Genomic DNA, 25,104 nt, shown 5'->3' on the forward strand with positions numbered 1-25,104 from the left:
TCCATTCCATTGACAGACAAACACACAAACCCACATCGGATAAACAGAACCTCTGGGCATCTTGGTGGGAAGCTACAGCTGTCAGAGAAACTCTTAATTACTTGTATAAATAAGAGCAGTGAAATTCCCACCCAAAAAATAAAGGAAGCGAGAACTTTGGAAGTCTCCTTCTCCCGTCCGACGACTCATTCCCCCGAGTGAGAAGAAACACCGAACTGGAAAGGATGAAGTCATTCGGAGACCCTGAGGCTCTGATGGATGATGCGGTCTCCGTCTCGTCCTCTTGTCTTAAGTAGGTTTCTATCTCGCTTCTATGTATAAACAAATAAGAATTTCCAAACGAGGAAGGAACAACTCACAAGTGGAGAGAGAGAGAGAGAGAGAGAATCTCTCTCTATAAAGACTGAGTCTTGAGAGGTGATCATCTGTGAGACCGACGCCATTTCCATTTGGGCACTGGCCCATTTCACTTCATCGAATCAAATCAAGTCACCAACTCTTCTGGCCAGTAGACGAATGGCAATTCCTCACCCAACCCCCCTCACCTCTTTTGGGCAATAAATCTGAAGGCCATTCATCACACATGCGAATATATTGGGAGCATTTATAGAGAATCTCGGTTACGAATCTCCTCTGGAAGGTTGTTTGTATATATGTGCACAAGGGCTGATGTTGCGTCACGTTTAAATCTCTATACTAAAACATTTCTTTCGAAACTAATTTATATATCAAGGAGTTAAATCAGCTTTAATTGTCATGAATCATTTCTTTCGAAATACTTTATTTATCCTGGCTAAATTAAACAGAAAATGTGTAAGTTTTTCAATTTCTGCCACTCAAAATATTCTCAACTATCTTTCAGAAACTTCTAACAAAATCCACGTTGGTCACAAGACCAGCGAATGGTCTGCCTTCTAAGCTCTCTCAGATTCTCTGGACTAAAAACAGCATTCTTAAATCACGAGCATCATGCAGACGGCTTCTATTCAATCCTTCAAAAGGAGGACACGAATGAAAGGATTATTCTGGCCACAGTACAGATCCTGTGAAGAATACATGGATGTCCTAATATCAACCCTCTGGACCACACATCTTCCAGGCACCCTCTGGGAAGGCGGCACTGGAAAAGGGGGGTGGGCGGGGTGGCTCGAAAAAAGTTCACATTTGCGGTAAATTTTCTTGCTCTTTTCGGAACGGAGAGGAAGGAACGAGAGAGAATCATTACCGATTCCTTTATTCCTTTCGCGAAGGGGAGAAAGACAGAGCGGTCAATGAGAAACAATATTCCCTCATTTGAAGGTACCTGGAAAACTCATTTGGACGATGATGTTAACGTTATGCGTGTGTAATGAGAGAGAGAGAGAGAGAGAGAGAGAGAGAGAGAGAGAAATGCATACACTCTCTCCCATTCATCATGTATGCAAAGTATCTGACAATTAGTAACTGTTGTGAATTGAATAGAATATAGAATTTACGCCAAAGGCTAAAACGAAATTGACAGTAAAAGGTCTGAAAGTTGTAACAGGAGTAAAACCTCGTAGCAGTTGCACTATGAATAAATTGTTAGGAGAGGGAGGAAAATAGATCGGAAGAAAGAGAATATGAACGGAGGTACAGTAAAGGGAATGAAAATGGGGTTGCAGCTATGGGCCGAAGGCACGCTGCAAAGAACCTTAAGTAATGCCTACAGTGCACCGCAGAGGTGGGAACTGTTGTGGGTCGCAGCCTAGATATATTGAAAGAGAGAGAGAGAGAAGAGAGAGAGAGAGAGAGAGAGAGAGAGAGAGAGACCACAGCGCATAAACGCCCTCACAAAAAAACATCAATGATCAGAACCTTGCAACAGCCCTTATGACACAGGTGAGAGCAGCGCAACGGGTCACAATGAGACCGAAAGAGACCAAATCTGGGAGAGCAAACGAGAGCAGCCCAAACCTTGGCACAGATTACCCAAAGGCCAAATTTTGTGGTCCCTTCAGGAGTCTGTGCAAAGCCTAAACTGAATTCTAACCAGCGCGTCTCAGGCTTTATAAATATTTAGAGGGGGGGGGGGGGGCGCAATTTTCTCGCCCCAGCGGAAGAAGGGGGCGGGGGGGATGGGGAGAGGGGGAGGGGGAAGAGGAAAGGTACGAAAATCCTTAGTCGAAGATTTTCGACATGCAGAATTTCTTAAACTGTTGTGAATATTTATATGATTTTATGTTCACTGGGGTAAAAATAGTAATCAAAACAAGAGGAAGACTTCCAATTTATGTAGGCTCTAATATGAAAAGAAATAATTTTAGCCAAATGTTTATTATCCTAAAGCAAATGCTATAATTATTTTTTTTATTATATATATATATTTTGGGGTTTATCACAGTCCTCCAATTCGACTGGGGTTCCGGGTTGCATCCTGCCTCCTTAGGAGTCCATCACTCTCTTACTATGTGCGCCGTTTTCTAGGATCACACTCTTCTGCATGAGTCCTGGAGCTACTTCAGCCTCTAGTTTTCCAAATTCCTTTTCAGGGATCTTGGGATCGTGCCTAGTGTTCCTATGATTATGGGTACAATATCCACTGTCATATCCATATCCTTCTTATTTCTATTTTAGGTCTTGATACTTAATCCATTTTTCCCTTTCTTTCTCTTCAACTCTGGTGTCTCATGGTATTGCGACATCAATGAGTGATACTTTCTTCTTGATTTTGTCAATCAACGTCACGTCTGGTCTATTTTGCATGTATCACCCTATCTGTTCTGATACCACAGTCCCAGAGGATCTTTGCCTGATCGTTTCTATCACTCCTTCAGGTTGGTGTTCGCACCACTTATTACTGCAAGGTAGCTGGTGCTTTTCTTGCACAGGCTCCAGTGAAGTGCTTTTGCCACTGAATCATGCCTCTTTTTGTACTCGTTCTTTGCAAGTGCCGGACATTCGCTTGCTATGTGGTATAATGGTCTCATTTTTCGTATTGCACTTCCTACATATGGGAGAAATGTTATTTCCATCTATCGTTCTTTGGATATATCTGGTCCTTAGGGCCTGATCTTGTGCCGCTGTTATCATTCCTTCTGTTTCCTTCTTAGCTCTCAGGCCAGTTTCTTAAGTTTGTCTCATGTATTGTCCGTGCATTGGTTTGTTGTGTCATTCCTCTGTTCTGTTTGTCATTCTCCTGTCTCTGTATATTTCTGGTTCTTCGTCTACTTTTATCAGTCATTATTATTACTTATTATTATTATTATTATTATTATTATTATTATTATTATTATTATTATTATTATTATTATTATTATTATCATTTCATGGATATGTAGACTCAGTATGAAGACTCCACTTTAGGCATAATATTTATTCGTCCTACAGCAAATCTTACTATTATCATCATCATCATTAGAAGAGCAAATTTGACAAAACATCTTCACCACTCGTATAATCACACGCTTTTAATATATATATATATATATATATATATATATATATATATATATATATATATATATATATATTAAGAGTGAGAGAGAGAGGGGGGGGGGGGGGGGGGGGGGGGTGAGAAGAGTGAGAGAGAGACCGCGGGGGGGGGGGGAGAGAGAGAGAGAGAGAGAGAGAGAGAGAGAGAGAGAGAGAGAGAGAGAATTTTCAGCAACATGCACGAGTCCCGTTAGCTGACATCTTCCGAACTCCTTAAGGCGTCAGCAATTCCATACCAGGGGCTGAATTTTAATGCTGATAGCAGCAACACAGGAACCAGACTTGCATGATTTACCTTCACCTGATGATGGCCAGAAGAGCACCACGCCCCCTTCAGGAGGAGAGGAAAGTGCTCTAAGTGCTCGGCACTTTGTTACTACCTAGTAGACGAGAGGTGTGCTTGAGAATATTATCCCAAACCCTTTCCCTTCCATTCTGTAAAATGTCAACTCTCTCTCTCTCTAGCTCAGGACCTGAATTAGATGAATAAGAATCATCCTGAAGAATGAATCTCAGGTCTAAAAGTGTGACAGTTAACAACGGATCACAAACTTCCATGGAATCCAAAAGGCTCTGATGGACAGGACAAGTAGGGAAGATGGGAGGTCTGTAGGGACATAATTCAACAGACAAAGATGGAAGCCAGAGGTCCAGTTCATAAGCTGAAGGAGACAATACAAAGATGGTTCCTGCAAGAGACTGCATCCACTGGACATTCAACTGCAGCAGAGTCCACATGCCCTGGGCAATCAGAGACCCACCAGAAGACTGGATTGCGAAGAAGCCAAAGAGAGGCCTAGAGTGGTCTGGTGCTAGAGTTATTGGGCCACAATAGGACAAAAATTCAAATGAAAAACGTGATACTCTCTTTATAAAGTTGACCAATATATAACAAGAATACCACTAGATTAATATGAGGACATTCATGGCACCTCTCCAACATAAAAGATGGCCTGAGAATCAAACACTTTGACGACAAAGAAACAGGATCTGAAGGAGGCCATTTCCTCCAGAGTGTCTGTCTGTCTGTCTGCCGGTCTGTGCAGGGCGTGAAGTGCTCTTTGTCGGAGGTGGGACTTTTCCTGCGCTCTGATGCTCGCTTGTCATCGACAGAAAACGTCGATTTATAATTCTCTCTCTCTCTCTCTCTCTCTCTCTCTCTCTCTCTCTCTCTCTCTCTAACTAAACTACGAAAACAGCTTGATTTTAGAAGAGAAATAAAGGAACAACAGAGTTGTGTGTGTTTGTGAGCGGAAATAACAAAAACCGGACATGAGAGGAATACAAGTGAGTGAGGACATCGCTTCAAGGCGCCTTCACCAGATCATGAGGAAGGTTCTCCACCCAAAAGGTCCTGAAGGAGGCGTCGGGTCAATTGAAGTCTCCAGATAAAAGCAGATGAGTTTTACGAGTCTCTTATTTCATAATTAGCCTGATCATCCTCTCTGGCTGTGAGATTCATCTCCATTATGGACTTGATCTGATGATTTTCCTATAAAATTTCATTGTTCATATATTTTTATTTCTCTTTCTCTATTAGAATTTTCTTAAAAAAAATAAACGTTTTGAAATCAAGAAATGTAAAAGATATCATTTATGTGAATTTGATGGCGAGAAGTATCAGAAGCTCTAAAAGTAAATAACAAATGAAAAAGGAAAGAAACAAACAGAAAGGAAAAAGTAACTTCTTCGACGCGTCTTTGATTAAATCAGAGGATGAATTCTTCTCAAAGAGATTTATCATCTAAACTTCCCAAACAAAAACTGGGCGGTGTCAACAACCTTCAGAGGGAGACAGGGAGAGGACGACTGAGGGAACCAGTCTAAAATTTTATCTCTCTCTCTCTCTCTCTCTCTCTCTCTCTCTCTCTCTCTGACCCCAAGCCTTTCTCCCCAAAACCCGACCCCCTGGACCCCAAACGTCTCCCCTAAAAGTCTGTTATGATAGCCAATGACTCCGAAAATATTTTGCTTGATATTTTTAAGAGAGAGAGAGAGAGAGAGAGAGAGAGAGAGAGAGAGAGAGAGAGAGAGAGAGAGAGAGGCGATAAGTCAAACGTCATTTGAGGGCCAATTCTTTCCCAAATTTCGCACCTCCCAAATTCCGAAGTCAGTATTTCAAATTGAAAGGAAGTTTGATGAAGTTTGCTGTCAGTCATCTCGTGAGAAAAAACAATAGATTCGAGTCTCTATTCGTTATTTAATTCCAATTCTCTCTTATTGAAATATAACAGATAAAAAGATAGAGAAGTATTTTAATGGGTAGCAAGGGGAGGAGGTGGGGGGAGGAGAATTTCACCAGACTAAAATATTGAAATTGATAAAATATTCCACTGACGAATGATAAAAATAACTATCAAACTAAGTCCTTCTCCTCTGTGGAACTAGAACCTTTAAATCAGAAACAAAAGTGCCAGCGCTTTTTAAAAGCCCTCTAAAGCAACATTAAAAGTGTCAACCCTTCCTTTGTTAATGTCTTTTGCTTCTTCCATATATTTTTGTTCTTTGTTCTCTTACTCCCCCGTTTGTCTTTTTAAAAACCTTAAGTCTTTTATATGTGAAAGAGGGAGAAGAATGAGAGAATTACATTTCATGTTTCTCTTTTCAAGTGGTGTGCGGTGAGAGGAGAGAGCGAGAGAGAGAGAGAGAGAGAGAGAAGAGAGATGAGAGAGAGAGAGAGAGAGAGAGAGAGAGAACGCACTATGAAGCCAGAAAGAAAGAGGGAATGAGGGGAAAAAGGCGGAGGAGGGGACATAAACGCAGATCAAAGGAATGGGAAAGGTAAGAAGGAAAAGCGAAATCTGATAAATGACAAAAGATCTAAAAACTAAAATGAAAAAATCTCACCCTAAAAGGAAATAAATAAAAAGCTTTAATGAGGAAAATATTTCAGAAGAACGAAAGAAAGGAGAAAATTGAGTATGAATGCAAATGAGGATCAGGCAAGATTTTTGCTTAGTTGATGACTGAATGAAAATGGCGTCTCAATGAGGAAGGTCATATAAATAAATTTATATATATGTATATAGTATATATATATATATACTATATATATATATATATATATATATATATATATATATATATATTTGTGTGTGTGCGCGTGTATACTGTATATATATACTTATATATATATATATATATATATATATATATATATATATATATATATATATATATATATATAAATATTAATTTTGGAAACAACGGTGAGATTCCACAAGTCAAGGAAAACCACTTCTACCACTTCTCTTTATTCGGTGAAGTCTACAAAGAAGAAAAAAACACAAAAATAAATGACAAATAAAACTGCACAAGTAATGACAAAATACGAACTGCTTATGTATATCGAAATAAAGACAAAATATTTAAAATGCAAAGAATAAAATATACAACAAAATAAACAAAAAAACTAATAGTGACTAATACAGTAAATATTAAATTATCACTCACAAAGTCCACCCGACTATATGTAAACAGTTATCCAAATTTAAAACAAGAGCGTATTCACTTATGGTCTGTCAGTCAGACCTGCTACTAAAAGACTAAACGTTAAATTATAAACAGCCTGGAAGCAAACCACTAACAAATAGACAGTAACCATATTAATGCTCGTTAAGGGTAACAGCATTTACAGACACCCATCTTTAGAGTAATAAATACTTAAACAGCACAAAACAACCGTTTGAGTGTCGCTACACTCCGCCTAGTGGAGAATGCAAGGAACACAATAAGTTAAAGGACTTTCGAAACATATGCATATAGAGAGAGACCAAATCGGTTTGTTTTACAATATAAATGAAATTCTGCCAATTTAACTTCGAGCATCTTTATCTGCCTTAGCTTGGAATCCATGTTGAAACTCTTGTACCGTAGCATTAAGCAAAAAAAAGTTATGAATGGGTCTCTCCCAGTGAAATACCTTTCCATTCTCCACTGTTCGAACAGTGACTCTTCGAAACAAGCCCTCATCTTTTCCGGGATGAATCCTCTCAACAAGACCGCGCCTCCACAGTCCCCTAGGAGCGACACCTCCCTTTAGCCTGGTTCCAGAAGAGAACCAAATCACCAACTTGAAGATTCTGTTTGGGATGAAACCCATGTCGATCTTTGTATAGCTGAGGAGGCATATAACGAATCCAAGTCTCCCAAAATATCTGAATTCTCTGTTGAGCTACCTCTACATGCTTCTCAAGTTCACTCGTTACCGGTATATGGTTGTGAGAACTGAAGGTTGCCCGTGAGAGAGTAAGTCATTGCCGGTTATAGTTGGGGACTCAAGAGGATCTGGTCCATTGGAAAAGTGGTCGTGAATTAACAAGGTACGTCACCTCTAACAGTATGTTTGCCATTCCAAAGCACTGAACTTCCGGTGGTGATAATCTGTTATTGCATCTTAAAACCTCTTCTACCGCTTCTGATCAATGATTCACACACACCATTCATATGAGAAGCGTGAGGTGTGTTGAGTTTCCACTCAAATTTTGTCCCAGCAATGCAAAACTTGTCCTTTCTTTAGGCTCTCGTTCCAAGAATTTATCCACTTTTGCAATTTTTCCTCTGAGCCCCTATGAATTGCATCCTCTGTCACTTACTGCCAAAATTGGATGGATTCCATGATTACAAGTAAATCTTCTCCAAGCACAGAGAAAAGCATCTGAAGACAATGAGTCGACCAGTCAAGAGGATATGACACGGATGACGGGCAAGTTATGATCATTTATAACTTCCTTCAGTGCTTGCATTACGAGTCAAACTTTTAACTTGATAGGGCCAAAGAAATCTAATGCAACTCTGCTGAAGAGGGGGGTATTGGGCTCACCTCTGAAAACTTGGGCAGTTACCCCCACCTGTTGGGCCCAACAATAGGTGACGTCTGGTTCTGCAGAAACAACACTTGAAAGCAATGTCCTTAAATAATCTTGCTCCTCCAATAAACGTAAAACGCCACGCTTAAAAGCTAAAGCAATTGCGACTCTATATCCTTGATTACCTGTACATCGATGAATCATCTGAGCGAAATGCTTTCAGCCAGGGAGAATTCCTCACCAATAAAACTGGATGCCTCTGCTCGTGGGGTAAAATGATGCTAATGTAGTCTGCCTCCAATTCTTTAAAATGCCTTTTCATCAAACTTTGGGTCAAGCTTTTTTAATATGTTAGGATTAACTTCATCTTGATTATTAAAGACTTCTGGCTTGCATAAAATAAAGCCAGTTCTGCTTCTGTATTTCTTTCGGTCTAGATGACTTTGATAGTTTTCTGGGTTTTGTTGTAATAGCAAACGGCGGCAGTAAGCAGTTATTCGTACAAGAAACTCCAATGCTTCAGGGAAACCGGGCTTCCAAGGCATTTCCACAGTCATGCGACCATCCGCATTAATGCAAATCTTATTTCGACAATGTTTTTATGAACTTGAGACTCTTGCTATTTCCTTATCTGAGCAAACACACAATGTGTTGGTTTGACACCAACAACATCAGATGTTATATAATTTTCTGCAAATCCTCCAAATGACTCAAAAACTGGACCCTGGATGCAGCATGTGGTTTGGGTTTTGGAATATTCCCTCCAAAAATGGTCCACCCCAAGATACTTTCTGACGGCAACTGGAGACGATTCAGGAGACACAGAGTCTTTCACGTCTCAACTGGCATTGTAAAGAAATAATAGTCATAACCCAATGATGATGTCAATTTCTGCTTTCATCTGTGGGTAACGTCCCTTGGCAGCGTTCAGATGAGGATATTCATCAAAAATATCCCCTCCAACTGCAGGACTGTTTATGGGGCTGGTTTCTCAATTCCAATTGCAATTACATTGTATGACTTAAATTCCATTCACTGGTAATTTGGATAGAAAACTTGGCACTGCTTTCCTCAGCAATACCTCCTCCAGCTACTCCATATCGAAACTTGAATGGTTCACCTTGCAAGCCAAAATGCTTGGCTGTGGATAACTTAAGGCAATGTTGTATCAGCACCTGTATCAATAAATGCAACACGCGATGCCATTTTTTTTCTCAACATCTTGCATTTCTACATACGTTGTAGGGAGTAACGTCGATTGAATTTTTCCTTCCTGGCTTGAGTTCAGGTCCCTACTGTGTTGAATGTTGCATCTGCATCTGAAGCAACCTCCCGTGCATGACCCAATGTTGCACTCAGAAGCACTTCCCGACAGAGTTAGATTCGCGTTCAAAGCAGAAGTACCTCCCGCCCGTGAACTTTCCAACCAGAAAAAGTCCTTGGCTGTACTTATTTCCGTTATGGTGGGCAGGCTACAATCGATGATGATAAAGTTGGCAATCTACACAGCGTTTCTTTATCCGGGCGTGTACAATTGATTGCGTTGTGGGTTGGCTCCAAAGGCAAAAAGAAAACATCTCTTACTGCTCCCAATCATCCTTCGTCTTTCTTCCTTGGTTTTTGATATAAGATAGGACATTTAATGATTCAAATGAGTTTTATCTATACAAAAGGGGCAAACCCTCCATCATCAACCAATGTAGCCAAGGATTCATCACATTCTGAGCTTTTGTCTCTAAAATAGTTTACAGCTTGACTTGTTAGGTATTATCATCAGGGAATGGGGATGTTCTCTTTACGTCTCTAGCTTCTGTTTCTCTCGTAGATATGTAATCAACTCTGCTATGTCTGATTATGACATTTTGATTGCCGCATATATTCGTAAAATAAATTCCAGAATCGATCTTTCTGCTGACCATTTCAATTCGTCATGAATGAGTCCAATTCCCTGTCTTGACCAAGTTCTCTCATTCGCCGAGCAAAATCAGTCAGTCCATCCAAAACCTGTCTCAATCCCCCTCCCTTGCTGCTGTAGACTTCATTGGTTTCAAGGCTTCTAAAACAAGTAGTACATCTCGTATTTGATGGCAGATGTTGGTACCTTTCTCTTCAAGGCGCCTCCAAGCTCCATTTTCACCATCAACTGAAACTGCAATCCAAAATAGTATCTTGAACTACTTTTGGTAACTGTGTTGCCATTTAACAAGATCATGCGCTTTTCTTTACATCAGTCCATTCCCAGCTGACTCAAAGTATTGTCCATTCGAACCCCTCCACGACTGAAAGTTTCGGGGTGCTCCATCCAAAACACGGTGCATGAAGAGCTGGAATTCGGATAGCAGTCGTGATTTCTCTGCTATTCGAATATCATCCAACTTAGTCGAAAGCTTCTCGATAAGCTCAAAACATTTCTTTCGTCCTTTGTAGAGTCAGTTGGCGTGTGTTGCCTAAAAAACTCCTAGCGTAGAGAAGACAATATGACAGCTCCTGAGTCCAACTCTCTGACTGGGTCTCCAGATCACGAGCCCACTCGGTCATATTACATTCTTTGTTATATATTAAATCATTGCATGATAGAATTTTTTTCCATCTGATTCAAAATTTCCTGAAAAACTATTTATTCGTCCTCCATCATGGATATTCTGCGAACATTTATTTCAAATTGTACGGTACAGCCCTTTTCAAGGAGTTCCTTTAGCCCATTTATCCCTCGGGTAATTTGAGACTTCAAGTATAATCCGAGTTTTTTTTTGTTTTTAATTTTTTCGTAGTCCGCTGCTACAAAGTCCTCCATGGCAGAAGTGGATTTGGGTTTTACTTCACTAATTTGGACAACGGTGAGATTCCACAAGTCAAGGAAAACCACTTCTACCACTTCTCTTTATTCGGTGAAGCTACAAAGAAGAAAAAACACAAAAATAAATGACAAATAAAAAACTGCACAAAGTAATGACAAATACCGAACTGCTTATGGTATTCGAAATAAAGACAAAATATCTAAATGCAAAGAATAAAAGAATAGATACAACAAATAAAAACTTAATAGTGACTAATACAGTAAATATTAATATCACACAAAAGTCCACCCGACTATATGTAAACAGTTTATCCAAATTAAAACAAGAGCGTATTCACTTAGGTCTGTCAGTCAGACCTTGCTACTAAAGACTAAACGTTTAAATTATAAACAGCCTGGAAGCAACCACTAACAAATAGACAGTAACCATATAATGCTCGTTTAAGGGTAAACAGCATTTACAGACACCCAAATCTTTAGAGTAATAAATACTTAAACAGCACAAACAACCGTTTGAAAGTCCGCTGCTATATATATATATATATATATGATATATATATATTATATATATATATATATATATATATATATATGTCTTCTCTAAAAACAAAAAAATATTACCCCTACACAATTCGTGATGGAGAACTAGTAAGTCACTCCAGAGCAGGGCGCAGCCAGCCACAGTCAGCTGACCATATTTTCAATTAATTCTCAGCTTAAGTCACCATATAAATAAAAGGATTTGGGAACACAATTCCAACCTCTGCCAGTTATGCTAAAGAGGATTTTTAAGTATCTCCTAATAATCTCTCTCTCTCTCTCTCTCTCTCTCTCTCCTCCCCTCCCCCCCCCCCCCCCCCCCCCCTCCCCCCCCCCCCCCCCCCCCCCCCCCTCTCTTCAGAACCACAGGTACTATATTGTCCATGGAAATAAATAATAATTGCTGTTTACATGACATAATGCAATTTCGTAGCCAACAGCCTTAATGATCAGACAGAGATGAAAAAGAGATCACCAAATCCCAGAGGGATTAATGGCCTGGCCCTCATTCACAAACCTTCAAGAGCAACAGGACTTTGTAGGGAAATCCCACAGAGAAATCCTATTAATCCCAAAATACAGCAAACATGTGAAATTGATGTTGATAATTCCTATGGTTCCCAAAATGGGAGCTTGGCCGGTATTAGTATCCCAACATTGAAATAAAGAGGGTTATTCGTTTACCCGTTCACATATAATATTTAATCAATTGTATTTATATAATTGCAACCAAAGGCTGAAAATCAAGTCCACTGCTTATAGTCCTATGAGAAGAAATGGCACTTCTGGTGAAAATATCCTTACGACTTACTCAGCCTATCTGCTAACTTAACATATTCCAACGCTCGTTTTCATACAATTATAACCAGAAAATGAAATTCACATCAATTCCTCAAAATCTGTTTGAGGAGAAATTATTGTTCCTCTGGTGAAGAGAGAAACTCCTCCGAGACCTTCTTCGTCAGAAATGGTCCACCTGTCGTCGTATAATTCGATTGATCATTGCTCTCGCTATCAATAATCAGAGGAAGTTGGAGTGGTTGGACAGCCAGATGGAAGAAGGAACTGGGAACGCCTACAGAATAAAGCGTGCGGCTCACGACGGCACTGGATGTTTTTGGAGTCAGAATAAAAAGAATGTAATGAAAATATTGGCCTTTTTACAGAAATGAGTACTTTTAATGATCACAAGTATTGTATCATAAGCTGTATTTTGTCAAACATTCTCTTTTTACCATTTATGGGGGCTACACAAGGGATTCGAACCTTCTGGCCCCCACCTCGCCTCCCCCCCTGGCTGCTACCCACCACAGTCGAGTAACTATTTGATACGTGAATGTCAACTCTGTCTTTCAAAAGAAAAATAATTCACATACACAAGAATTATCAACATAATAAAATGACTGAGGATTAGGGGATATGAGAGAGAGAGAGAGAGAGAGAGAGAGAGAGAGAGAGAACCACTGCTCAAGAAAGGGTTCAATATCTCAATCAATAACTGCAAGCAGTCGAAAAGAAGTCATGTCCCTGTTACTCCAAGTACCAAAGGAAATGAGTTCATGAATAACTGACAGAAAACTTCAATCACAAGGAATTGAAAAGTTCAGCCGAGTTGGAAGAAACAAACAAGGACCTCTCATAAACAAACACAAAGGCTCATACACAAAGTCCCACTGTAAATGACGTATTAATATTAACGCTATACACAGAGGCAACGCAAAAGACAAGAGGCTTGTCCCGCTTACCTAGATATTAGAAATGAAAGTTCTCGAGAGAGAGAGAGATATATATAGATAAATAAATAAATCCTACAAAAGATCAATAAAAGATCTGACAAGATATACAGACGATAATAAATGAAGTGGAAAAAGTCAACAAAGTTTAAACTTTTCTAGACATCTTTCTATAGACTGATTTTACTGAGGCCTACTTCAGGCTTTGCTTCCTAAGCCTTATCCTGAAAATAATTCTGTATTAATATAGGATATACATCTTATTGATATATTTTGTGAAACATATCAATAATAAGTATCTTACAAAATTCATTAATCTATCTCTCTCTCTCTCTCTCTCTCTCTCTCATCTCTCTCTCTCTCTCTCTCTCTCTCTCCAAACACAATCGATTCATGTTTTAATTTCATAATAAACGAATCTGATAAATTAATACACCCACCCTCTCTTAGTAAATCAAAACAATGTTCGTAATAGACTGTTTAGAGAGAGAGAGAGAGAGAGAGAGAGAGAGAGAGAGAGAGAGAGAGAGAGGGAGAGAGAGAATATTATTCAAAATCACTCACTCATCCCATTACAAAATCTAATCAAGTTCGGAATAACATTGACGTCCAGATGACAACAGTCACTTTCGAAACTCAATTGACACAGATACAGCAACTTGCAATGCCCAAATCCCGAGAGGGCATGCCCAGCTCGGTAAAATAATCGTCTAATGGACCTCCATTAATCTATTCACAAGTTTACATTACGAATACATCAATAATACAACGGGATCCGGAAATACATCGTTTAGTGTAAACGAAAATGACGGTTTGTATTTGCAAAATAAATTCGGTTATTAGTCACCGGGCGGAATCTTAATTCAGCAGAGAGCATCTGCAATTCTGCATATTGCCTTTCATTATTTAGCCATACACTTGTACCCGGTTCAAAAGTTACTCTAAAATGGATGTTAATCATTTCTTTCATTTCGTGATTTGCGACAAATGAAAGCAATTATTCACGACGCAAGAGACACTGATTGATTGATGAAGGGCTGGTCAGATTCGTGATCAAATTAATAAATAATTTTTCTTAATATTCGTATTGAGTTTGATTCACTCCCCCTTACGAAGCAAAGTATGAAAAATCTATGGATGATTTGAATGAATAAAAAAAAACAGAAAAATGAAATTAATTGGTTATATATTCTCCAAACCAAAGCATCATGTTCGTTCGTAAGATATCTTCTTCGAGAGAGTTTGAAAATCTGTCACTTTAATCCCTCACGGGGTGCACTGTGGGCTTACTTAATAAGTTTCTTTGCGACGTGCTCTTAGGTCCCAAGCTGCAACCTCTTTATTACTTTGACTGTACCTCCGTTCATATTCTTTGACTTCCAACTTACTTTACTCAACTTTCCCCTAACAACTGCTTCAACTGTACAAAATGTTTTCTTCCTGTGAACCTTTCAAACCTTTTCACTCTCGATTTCCCTTTCTTCGTGCTGAATGACCTCATAGGTCCCGAGTTTGGCCTCAGACCTAAATGCCACATACCTTATTCCTATAATTAGAAAAACTACCTATGGGCCCGGGTTTGCTTATTCTTGCTTTATCCTGATATCAAGTTTCTTTTTCTTAACAAGCAAAATTTTCTAATCAATTCCCTCTATGAGGTTGACCCTTTCCAAACTTAACTTAAATCCGATGGAATCTTTGGATCCTTTAGCATAATTAATGAGCTAATTATCTCGTAATCTAGTTACTGCTATAAGAGCAGGGGGGAATGGGGTGGAACACGTCCGAATATTCTCTCTCTCTCTCTCTCTCTCTCTCTCTCTCTCTCTCTCTCTCTCTCTCTCTCCTTTTCTCTCTCTCTCGTAAATTCTTATCTAGTTATCTATATCTGAGAATACCTACATCAGAAATTCATTCAATGGAGGTTCGACACAAATCTGAACTATGAAGGTTTTCAAAGCCGCCGCCTTACATTTTTTCATATACCTGTTCATTTCCCTTTCTTTCCTTTATAGGTAATGATCGCAATTCTCTCATTATGCAGCTATGCGCGAATGTTCAAGAGCGCTCATTAGAGAGAGTGATGACCCTGACTGCCTCCCATAAGACCTTCATTAATATTAATTAGTTTCTTCCCCTCACACTTATGGAAGGATTGTTGCTCTTTGTGTATTAACGGCGAAGAGATGCAATTCAATTGTTTCCCTCTGATATCTCTTGAGCTGGAGAACGGTTGCACTCTCTCTCTCTCTCTCTCTCTCTCTCTCTCTCTTCTCTCTCTCTCTCTGCTCTCTCTATCTCAGAGAAAGAGATAGGCCTCTAAATGATCCCATAACTGAGCGTAATTATAGAAAAAAATTACACTAATGAATATGATATTAAAATGATGAGTTAAAAAACTAATCCTATGACGACTGTTCGACGGTCACTGTATGCCTTCGACGTTATTATAATTATGATGTTTATCTGGATGCTGGACATTACTGTCAGCAAAGGTATATAAAATAGAACTCATGTATACGTCACTACAAAACTATATAAGTTAGTGAATCTGCATTTTGAGGTTACTAAAGAGAGAGAAACAGAAAGAAGCGGACATGAGCAGCAATAAATAAAGATTATGAAAATAAGGACAGTCATTTAAAAATTAAAAAACAGAAATGGATAGAAATACGACAAAAATTGTTGTGCTTCAAGAAATAAATCCTCCGGGATTTATGTAAAGGCAAAATGAAATCCGAACACCTCTCAGCATCATAAGCCTCAGTCCCGGGATCCGCGCCCTACCCATAATCCTCTCATCAGCAGCAACACTCCTGTAATGAATGGGTTTCATGCTGATGACGTCACGCGTTAACTGGCGACAAGCAGCGGTATCTCTTCTAAATTATATTTGATGCACTCGTGTCCGATGAACTGTCAATGGATTTTTGTAGTTTATACCGACAAATCCTAATTACTTGAAGAACCTTAGCAAGTAATAATTACCTAATTCACTGATCTGGCTTTTAGAACAGTTTACGTCCATGACGTCACGAGACCTCCCAGGGACAGAGAACCATCCTTCAATTTTAAACCAATATTCTTTTCTCAGAAAGAAACAGTTCAAAAGCCAAAATGAGAACTTCGGCGAAAAGGACGAGCTTTGGAGAGCTCAGTAAAGGGGGTTGTTGGGGGTGGGGGGGGGGGGGGGCGCAGTTGTGGATATAAAGGAGTTGGGGGAGACTTGAGTTTTTCTAGGCAAATGTAGCTTAACGAACGTTTGAATTACGAGTGATTCAATATATTTATTTCGACTTAGTCTTGTTGTTCTCTCTCTCTCTCTCTCTCTCTCTCTCTCTCTCTCTCACTCACAGAATTCAAATATAAACAAATCCTAGAACATCCACACAACATTGAGAGCGTTTCAGCACTAAAAACATATACACGTTGCAAACTTATCACCACACATCACAAACAATTTAAATACTAGTCAATGACAAATTGGTAGGCTTACCCAATGTCTCATCCAAAACAACAGGACCATTTCCTTTTGATTTCAGTAATGACTTGATTCATAAACACAAGTTGGCAACTTTTCACATACATATCAAAGACATGTTGAAAACATGTCAACCACCTCAGTAAAGAACAAACCTTAGGCAAATGCTGGATAATCATATGAAACACTGGGTAGGACTACAGTGAATCGCTGATTTGTATTAAACTTGTTTGCGACATGTGCACAACATGTTGCCAACGGGTGTATATATAACGTGTTTTTATGCACCTAAATATGGAAGCACCATCAGAATAAGGACGAAGAATTTAAAAGACAATTTCCATTTTTGGTGAGATTTATCATATTAGTGTCTCATTTTAAAGGACATAGAAGCAGTCTCGCATTCCGTCTTGTGCCGAGAACAGGCAAGAGACAAAGGAGGACAGACAGGACAGAGAGACTGACATCTGATAGGAACGGACATCACTGGAGCACTCAGAGCAGTTCGAAGACAGCCCAGCAGACCACAGTCTGCCTCCTCCTGCATTTCCCAAAAGATACTTGGGACGTCACTCACTCAAAATTCCCAGTAAATGTCTGTTATAATTTCGAAACAGATGTAGAGCTTAATTAAGAATAAATAAATAATAAGTAAATGGATGAATTGATAAAATAAAATTGAAAATGAAATATACAAACAAAAAATAAAAAAGATACTAAATATTCCCAGTATATGTCTATAATATCGGAGCAGATGTAGAGTTTAAAAAATGAATAAATGCTTGCAGAAATTAAATAAATATGTACATAATCGATTACAAAATTAAAAATTAATTATATATCAAATAAAAATATAAAAATAACACCTAAATAAAAATACTAAATAATATGCAACCCAGGTCAACTATACCTCTTCTTGCTTGCAGTCAGAAAACACTTCAAATGCCACATACCTGAAATACAAGAAAAATGCCAACTAGAGTACAAAAAAATAAATAACTATTTATTTACGAAACAATATACAAAGTTACTTACCCTTACTACTTTCAACTGTCTGTTTTCTATTTAAATACTGGACAGAAATAAAACTATTTCAAACCCAGTTCTATGAATATGCTATTGCTACTCTTTGCCACTGAAGGGGCAGAACCAGAATAAAAGGAAGAGAAGGAGGGGGGAGGGGGATGATAGAAAGGGAATTAAGAGGAAAAAAAAATGAACAGCGAGGGGACGAGAGGAGAAAGGCAAATATTATGGAAAACGTTCTTTTACCAATGGGAGAGGTACCTATATTCTCTCTCTCTCTCTCTCTCTGTCTCTCTCTCTCTCTCTCTCTCTCGTCTCTCTCTCTCTCTCTCTCACAGAGTGCTTTGTTTCTGCTCTGAGAGAGAGAGAAAGAGAGAGAGCAGATGGTGAGGGAGATCTGTATGCATGTATGTATGTATATATATATATATATATATATATATATATATATATATATATATATATATATATATATATATATATATATATATATATATATATATATAATATATATATATATATATATATATATATATATATATATATATATATATATATATATACATGTAGGTGTGTGTGTGTATGTATGTATGTATGTATGTATGTATGTATATGTTACGCAAAATGTGGATAATTGCCAAATGTGTACATTTTGCAATTAATTTTGCCTATTGTGTACAATTTGCAGGCACCAAGCGCTGCAAATTGTACACAATAGGCAAAATTAATTGAGGGCCTCAGAACCACAAGGTGGTAAATGCCACTTTTAAAAAATGAGTAAATTGCCCTCAAAGTCTAACATTCATTACTCTGCTTCTAAGAAAGATATTGATTTAAACACTAAGTTTCATATGAAAGCCCTACCCTTTATAAATTTTTGATGAAAAATTTAAAAAAATTGTGGGGTGCGCTTGTGCGCTAGCATTCAAAATGTACGCCCAACCCCCACATTTGTGTATATTTTATTCATAACCAGCACTTAAACCATAATTAAATGTGTAAAAGGATAATAAAGTGTTATTATATTCGTGTTATAACAGCAATAGATGTAATAATAATAATAATAATAATAATAATAAATATAGCAAAAAAATAATAGCAATGATAATAATAAACTAATAATAATAATAATAATAATAATCATACTAATATAAAAATAATAAAAATAAATATCAATAATAATGGTAATACAGTAACATTGGTTAATAATATTGATAAACATATAATAATTATAATAAAATGTGTACTCACCATGAAAATACTTTCGTGGTTTAACAATCATGGATGTTATAATAATAATAATAATAATAATAATAATAATAATAATAATAATAATAATAATAATAATAATAGGAGAAATTTATAATAATATTATTAATGATAATAGCAAATAATAATGATAATACGGTAATATTAGTATTGATATGTTGACCATGATAACATTCCATCATCATAATGCTTTAGCTATTAAAAAATAATCATCACCAAATATCATAATAATAATCATACAAAAAAATTACAGAAAAATAATACTACTACACTCACTACTACTTCTCTAAAAAAAAGCAAATATTTTAATTTGTACTCACCATGAAAATACTGTACATCCGCTAAAGAACTTGAAAGCAAGGGGAGGTGGGGAATGTAAACTGTGCGTGATTGGCCGACACTTACGGCCGCCTTATGGGGAAAAATGCTGATTTGCTTAGAGCTGCCTACCGCTTAGTGACGCGCGCTCTCATTGGCTCACTCTTGAGCTGCGCACGTACTCCTTGTGGTTCTAACTGAGCCCTTATCAGGCTGTAACCTCCGCGCGACACAACGTTCATTCATGTAGACAAAATGATAATCCTACTGCTCAAGTAGGGATTTCGACCTTTTTGAAACTCCTGAATAGCATAGAAATGCAACAAAATAGAACATAGGAAACGCTGCCAAATCTACTGGTACGCCTAACTCAATATTGGTTGGGGAGGCGTTACAACTCTGTGGTTCTGAGGCCCTCAATTGCAATATATACACATTTGGCTATTATTCACATTTTGCGTAACACACACACACACACACACACACACACACACACATATATATATATATATATATATATATATTATATATATATATATATTATACATATATATATACACATATATATATATGTATATAATATATATATATATATATATATATATATATATATATATATATATATATTATATATATATATATATCATATATATATATACATATATATATACACACATATTATATATATATATATATGTATATGTATATATATATATATATATATATATGTGTGTGTGTGTGTGTGTGTGTGTGTGTGTGTGGTGTGTGTGTAGGTGTGTGTGTGTGTGTGTGTGTTCACATTGCTATGGACATAAGAGCCGCATTCATCAAATATTTAACTTGGTAATTATAACTCAAAACAGAAATATTATCTCAAAATACTTATGACTACTTACACATGAGACGATTAACATCGATTTACATCTAAATAAACTCCAACAAAACTACAGTTTGAAGGAAAAAAAATAAAAAATAGCCTAAAGGAAACATTTAATATTCTATAATATTCCCACTGGAAACAACAGAGTATTGACGGAATAGTTAGCAAGAATATGATCTTCTCCAAAACCACAATCGATGGATTTTAACTCAGTATTCGCTATCATTTCAAAGCACTGATATTTCAGGTAAAAATGCCGCTTTGTCAAATGCAAACGAATGACGAGTAAATCTCTCTCTCTCTCTCTCTATAGAAATAAACTTTATTATATACCAACTACCGCATTCTCTATCAACCCTTAAGCTTTTTGCCTTCAGCTGAAACTCATCTATCTCAATCCTAATCTACCCCAATCCTTCCTTCCACCCACTTTGGGCACTTTAGGATCGAGATAATCCTTTGAAACATAGAGGTCGTAGGATTCTGACATAGTTTCATGAAGATTCCTGAAGGAATTGGTACATTTCATGGCAAGGAGATGTTGTAGTGCATGGAGAGAGAGAGAGAGAGACGAGAGAGAGGAGAGAGAGACGAGAGAGAGAGAATCTCTATGACGCCACAGCACGGGAAGGATATACGGAGAGAGAGAGAGAAGAGAGACTGAGACTCCAGTAGTTATCTCATGACAAAAAGGTGGGAGAAAGCTTAGAATATAGAGGGAGAGAGAGAGCAATAATGTCTCTCTCTCTCTTTCCTCTTAGAGGGTGACAGACAACTCATAAGGTCACTTGACGTTCCCTGAAAAGGTCATCTTGACCCTCGACACTGTGACGACAAAATCTGTCAGGAGGGAAAATGTTCCCACGAAAGATGTCGCTTCAATGGAGGATTATTCGCGAAAAAGCTTTCAAAAATGAGAGTGATTGACAAAATATAATGATTGACAAGATATATATAAATGATATATAAAACTGCTCAACTATACAGACCATAATAATAATAATAATAATAATAATAATAATAATAATAATAATAATAATAATAATAATAATAATAATAATATTAATAATAAGGAAATACAATTAATATTCATAGTTAAATATCAATGTTAACTTATACTGAAAATCATAATCATAATTATTGTTAAATGTCATTTCTCAAATATACTAGTAATCGTACTAAGAATGATCGTAATTATGGCGAAGTACAATTATTATTGATATTAGTCATCATAAATATGGTGAATGGCACTAAAACCTAATATATGAAATGCCATTCATCTCAGTCCAGGAAAATCCACAATTTCATTTATTATTATACTGACTTTCCTGATGAATAACAGATGAATAATGATGAACACAAAGGAGGAAGGAGGGTCATTCACTTATCCCTATGGTCGTTAAATCCCCGCTGGATTTGAGTCGATGCGATTTGCATAAATCCCCAGTCAAAAGGGATTTTGTTTAACGTCAATCACTGAAGTTATGATGGAGTTCATTGCACTGCCAAATGAAGGCGTGATCGGGCCTCTGTGGGCCTAGTTGCCCTACCCCCTTCCCTCACAAATTGCAATATACTTGGGCCTCTATAGGCCTAATTGCTCAACCACTAAATTCCATAGAATATAGGCTAAGCATGCATTGCTGTTTTATAACCTTATGTAATTCATGAGAGAGAGAGAGAGCTGTTGGTGAACAAGGCAACAGCTTCGCAAATGTAACGATATTAAATAAAGAGCCAATTATTAATGTGAAGACAATCTGATCGATCAGCTGAATATGAATGTGAACAGAATGGCGTTGTAATCGCCAGGGTCACTCGAGAGAAATTATTGTAAGATATAAAAAAATGAATAACAGGTAAAGTAACCGTTACAAAAGCTTCCTTTTCTTAAACAAAAGAGCATTGTTTGCTTCGTCCGAAAACGACGACGTAAAAAAGAAACTAACTAAAAGTGAATTCAGTCAGGCTGAACTTTGAAACTCTTTCTTTCCGTTTCTCCTCCATCTGCAACTCTTTCCCTCATTTTCTCTCTTCGTTCTGACTAGTCAGTTAAGTATCAGCAACTTTAAGTAGTCTGAGTAATAGTCTGATTAAACCACTTATAGTCTAATTAAAATAGTAACAATAACAATTCGCAATTTGGTCATTTTTCTTAAATAGTCCTAGTCATATTTCTCTCTTCGTTCTGACTAGTCAGTTAAGCATCAGTCACTTTCGAGTGCTCTGCCTGAAAGGTCCAGATTACCGAAATATAAATCGTCTAATCAAAATATAATGAGCGAATGAGCCTTTCAATTGCGTAGGGTTCCAAGTTTTTCAAAGTTCAAGTGAGACGATCTTGTGAACAGAAATAGGCCTAGCTCTGGGTGGGGGGGGGGGGGGGGGGGGTGGGGGGGGGGGGGGGCGATTTTTACGCTATTGGTTTAGTCACACACCCCCCGCCCCCTTCCACCATCATGCCCCAAACTGACGCTAAATAATCATTCTATTCCCCGAAATAATCGTTAACGTATTAACCACAGGACGAATGTAAATAAAAAAGAAACACATTTAAGTGCGAGTATTCTCGTATTGGGTAGGTCTTGTTCGTGTGGTGTTTTTACGTTGCATGGAACTATACTCTGTTTTATCCATCTATCCATCGCCGTATGGTGTTTGCGCCATGGCAACACTGCGTCCCGGGCCTATACAATATCCTATTTAGAATATAACGGTGTATTCGCATACAGTAAATTATTAAAACATTTTCAGTTGCAAATGTACACCCAGATATCTTTTATTTACCTAAATTTAGACATAACGTAACAATTTAAAGCAAGGCACGCAGTGTTGCATGCGCGACCACCACAGGCGGATGGGCAGATGGAAAAAAACAGAGTATAGTGGTTATTCAGCAACGGGACCAACGGCTTTACGTGACTTCCGAACCACGACGAGAAAGAACCTCTATCCCCAGAAATACACATCTCTCAAACCTCAATGGAATGCCCGAGAATCTAAACTCGCAAGACCAAACCGATCACCCCAAGACGGTGGATCACCCATTGAGGCGCTCTCGTAATGGTAAGAACTGGTCTTAAAAACTTGAGGGTCCTTTCTTACGTATGCCGTCATTCCAAAGTCCCTCAAACGCAGATTCCATTCAGAAAGACCATTAATTCTGACAGAGTACATTACATGAATCTTACAAGTATTATGCCTACCACTCGTAGACAGTGGTACAAAAATACATTTATTCAAGGGACAATCTTATTTGGATAGGCCTAGTTTACGTAGGTGTTGCACACTCAATGAAGGTTCCAATTCAGAAACATACTAATTTCTGCAACTATCATTATTCGAATCTTACAAGGAATAGGCCTATGGATTGAACAGAGAGCAATGATCATGCACTGCGCACTCAACGAAGATTTTCAAGTTCAAAAGCATCCTAATTCAGAAAATTGTCCCATTATACGTAACGAATATGACAAACCATATTAGGCCTTGCCACTCGTAAACACGAATACAAAAATACACTTTGTTTCAAGGGACAATCTCACCTGAATAGGCCTGGTTTAGGCGTTTACACAAACATGCGCCTAATTCAGATTTTGTTTTCGCCGGTTCACGAAGTTGAATATTGGCGGATACAATATATTCCTCACACAGCGATTGCCTTTTGTTCTCTTTTGGGGCTGGGAAAAGTTCGGCTCCAAAGTCACACGCGTCTCCTTTGTCACAATAAGCGTCAGCAAACACGAACAACCCGTCTCTTGTGGGGTAAAAAAAAATGATCTTAAAAACGTCAGACTCGACAATAGAACGCCATGAAACTGAAGAGAGTTGTGGATCTGTCAATCGAATGAACGCAACCGCGATCTGACGGGCTGAGTTTATTGGCACATCTATGGAAGCCTTTTTTTTTGTGTAGGCCTAACAAAATGGAAATTTATCGTCTAGATTAAGCATTATCATCGAACTTTGCCGTTCCCATTCGTTAGCTGATGTATCTTCCTAGAGACAAAACGCATGAAATGTAAATACGAGTGGCATATTATATAAATAAATAATGTAAATAAACGAGTGTATATTACATAAATAAATAAAACATATTTCAACACCTCGTTTATCCTAACGAATGGTTTCCGACTAGACACTAAACCGTCTCCAGAGCAGACGTACTTTTTACCCCGAACAACATTCCACCTTGTCCTTTCCTCTCTCTCATAGAATGAACATTAAGGTGGCCGTAATATTAACCAATTTGCTATGAATTTATCTTGCTACATCCAAAAACGTGCAATAGTTTGCTGGTGATGTGGAATCTTGGGGTCTCCAAACTAGTTGAACGAGAAGCACATTCATTCATTCCTGCTCTCTGCTGATGACGTCGTTTCCTGAATTCGGGTGTATCGGTTTTCTTTGTTATTCTCTCGCATTTATTTATTTACTTATTTTATCACCTTTTCATATAACCCCCCTACCTCTCTCTCTCTCTTCAGCTGAAACTTAAAAAGAAAAGAAAAAAAACTTTCCAATGAACCTGTCTCCTGGTTCGTGGGGACGCTTACGGTGACACTGAAAAAAAAATTACTGTCTGATTTTTAGTAATAATAATAATAATAATAATAATAATAATAATAATAATCCTTATCGCAGGATGATGGCCATATACAGGGACAATACAAAAATGAGATACGTGAGATAAGCTTAAACTAATAAAACGGTTACACCAATAATCATAATAATAATACAAAAAAACTTACTCTTATCTGTATTCGCTTTTACTATCATCAAGCACCAGGCCTAAATGG

Source organism: Macrobrachium nipponense, chromosome 25 (genome assembly GCF_015104395.2).
Source record: "Macrobrachium nipponense isolate FS-2020 chromosome 25, ASM1510439v2, whole genome shotgun sequence".
NCBI classification, from domain to species: Eukaryota; Metazoa; Arthropoda; class Malacostraca; order Decapoda; family Palaemonidae; genus Macrobrachium; species Macrobrachium nipponense.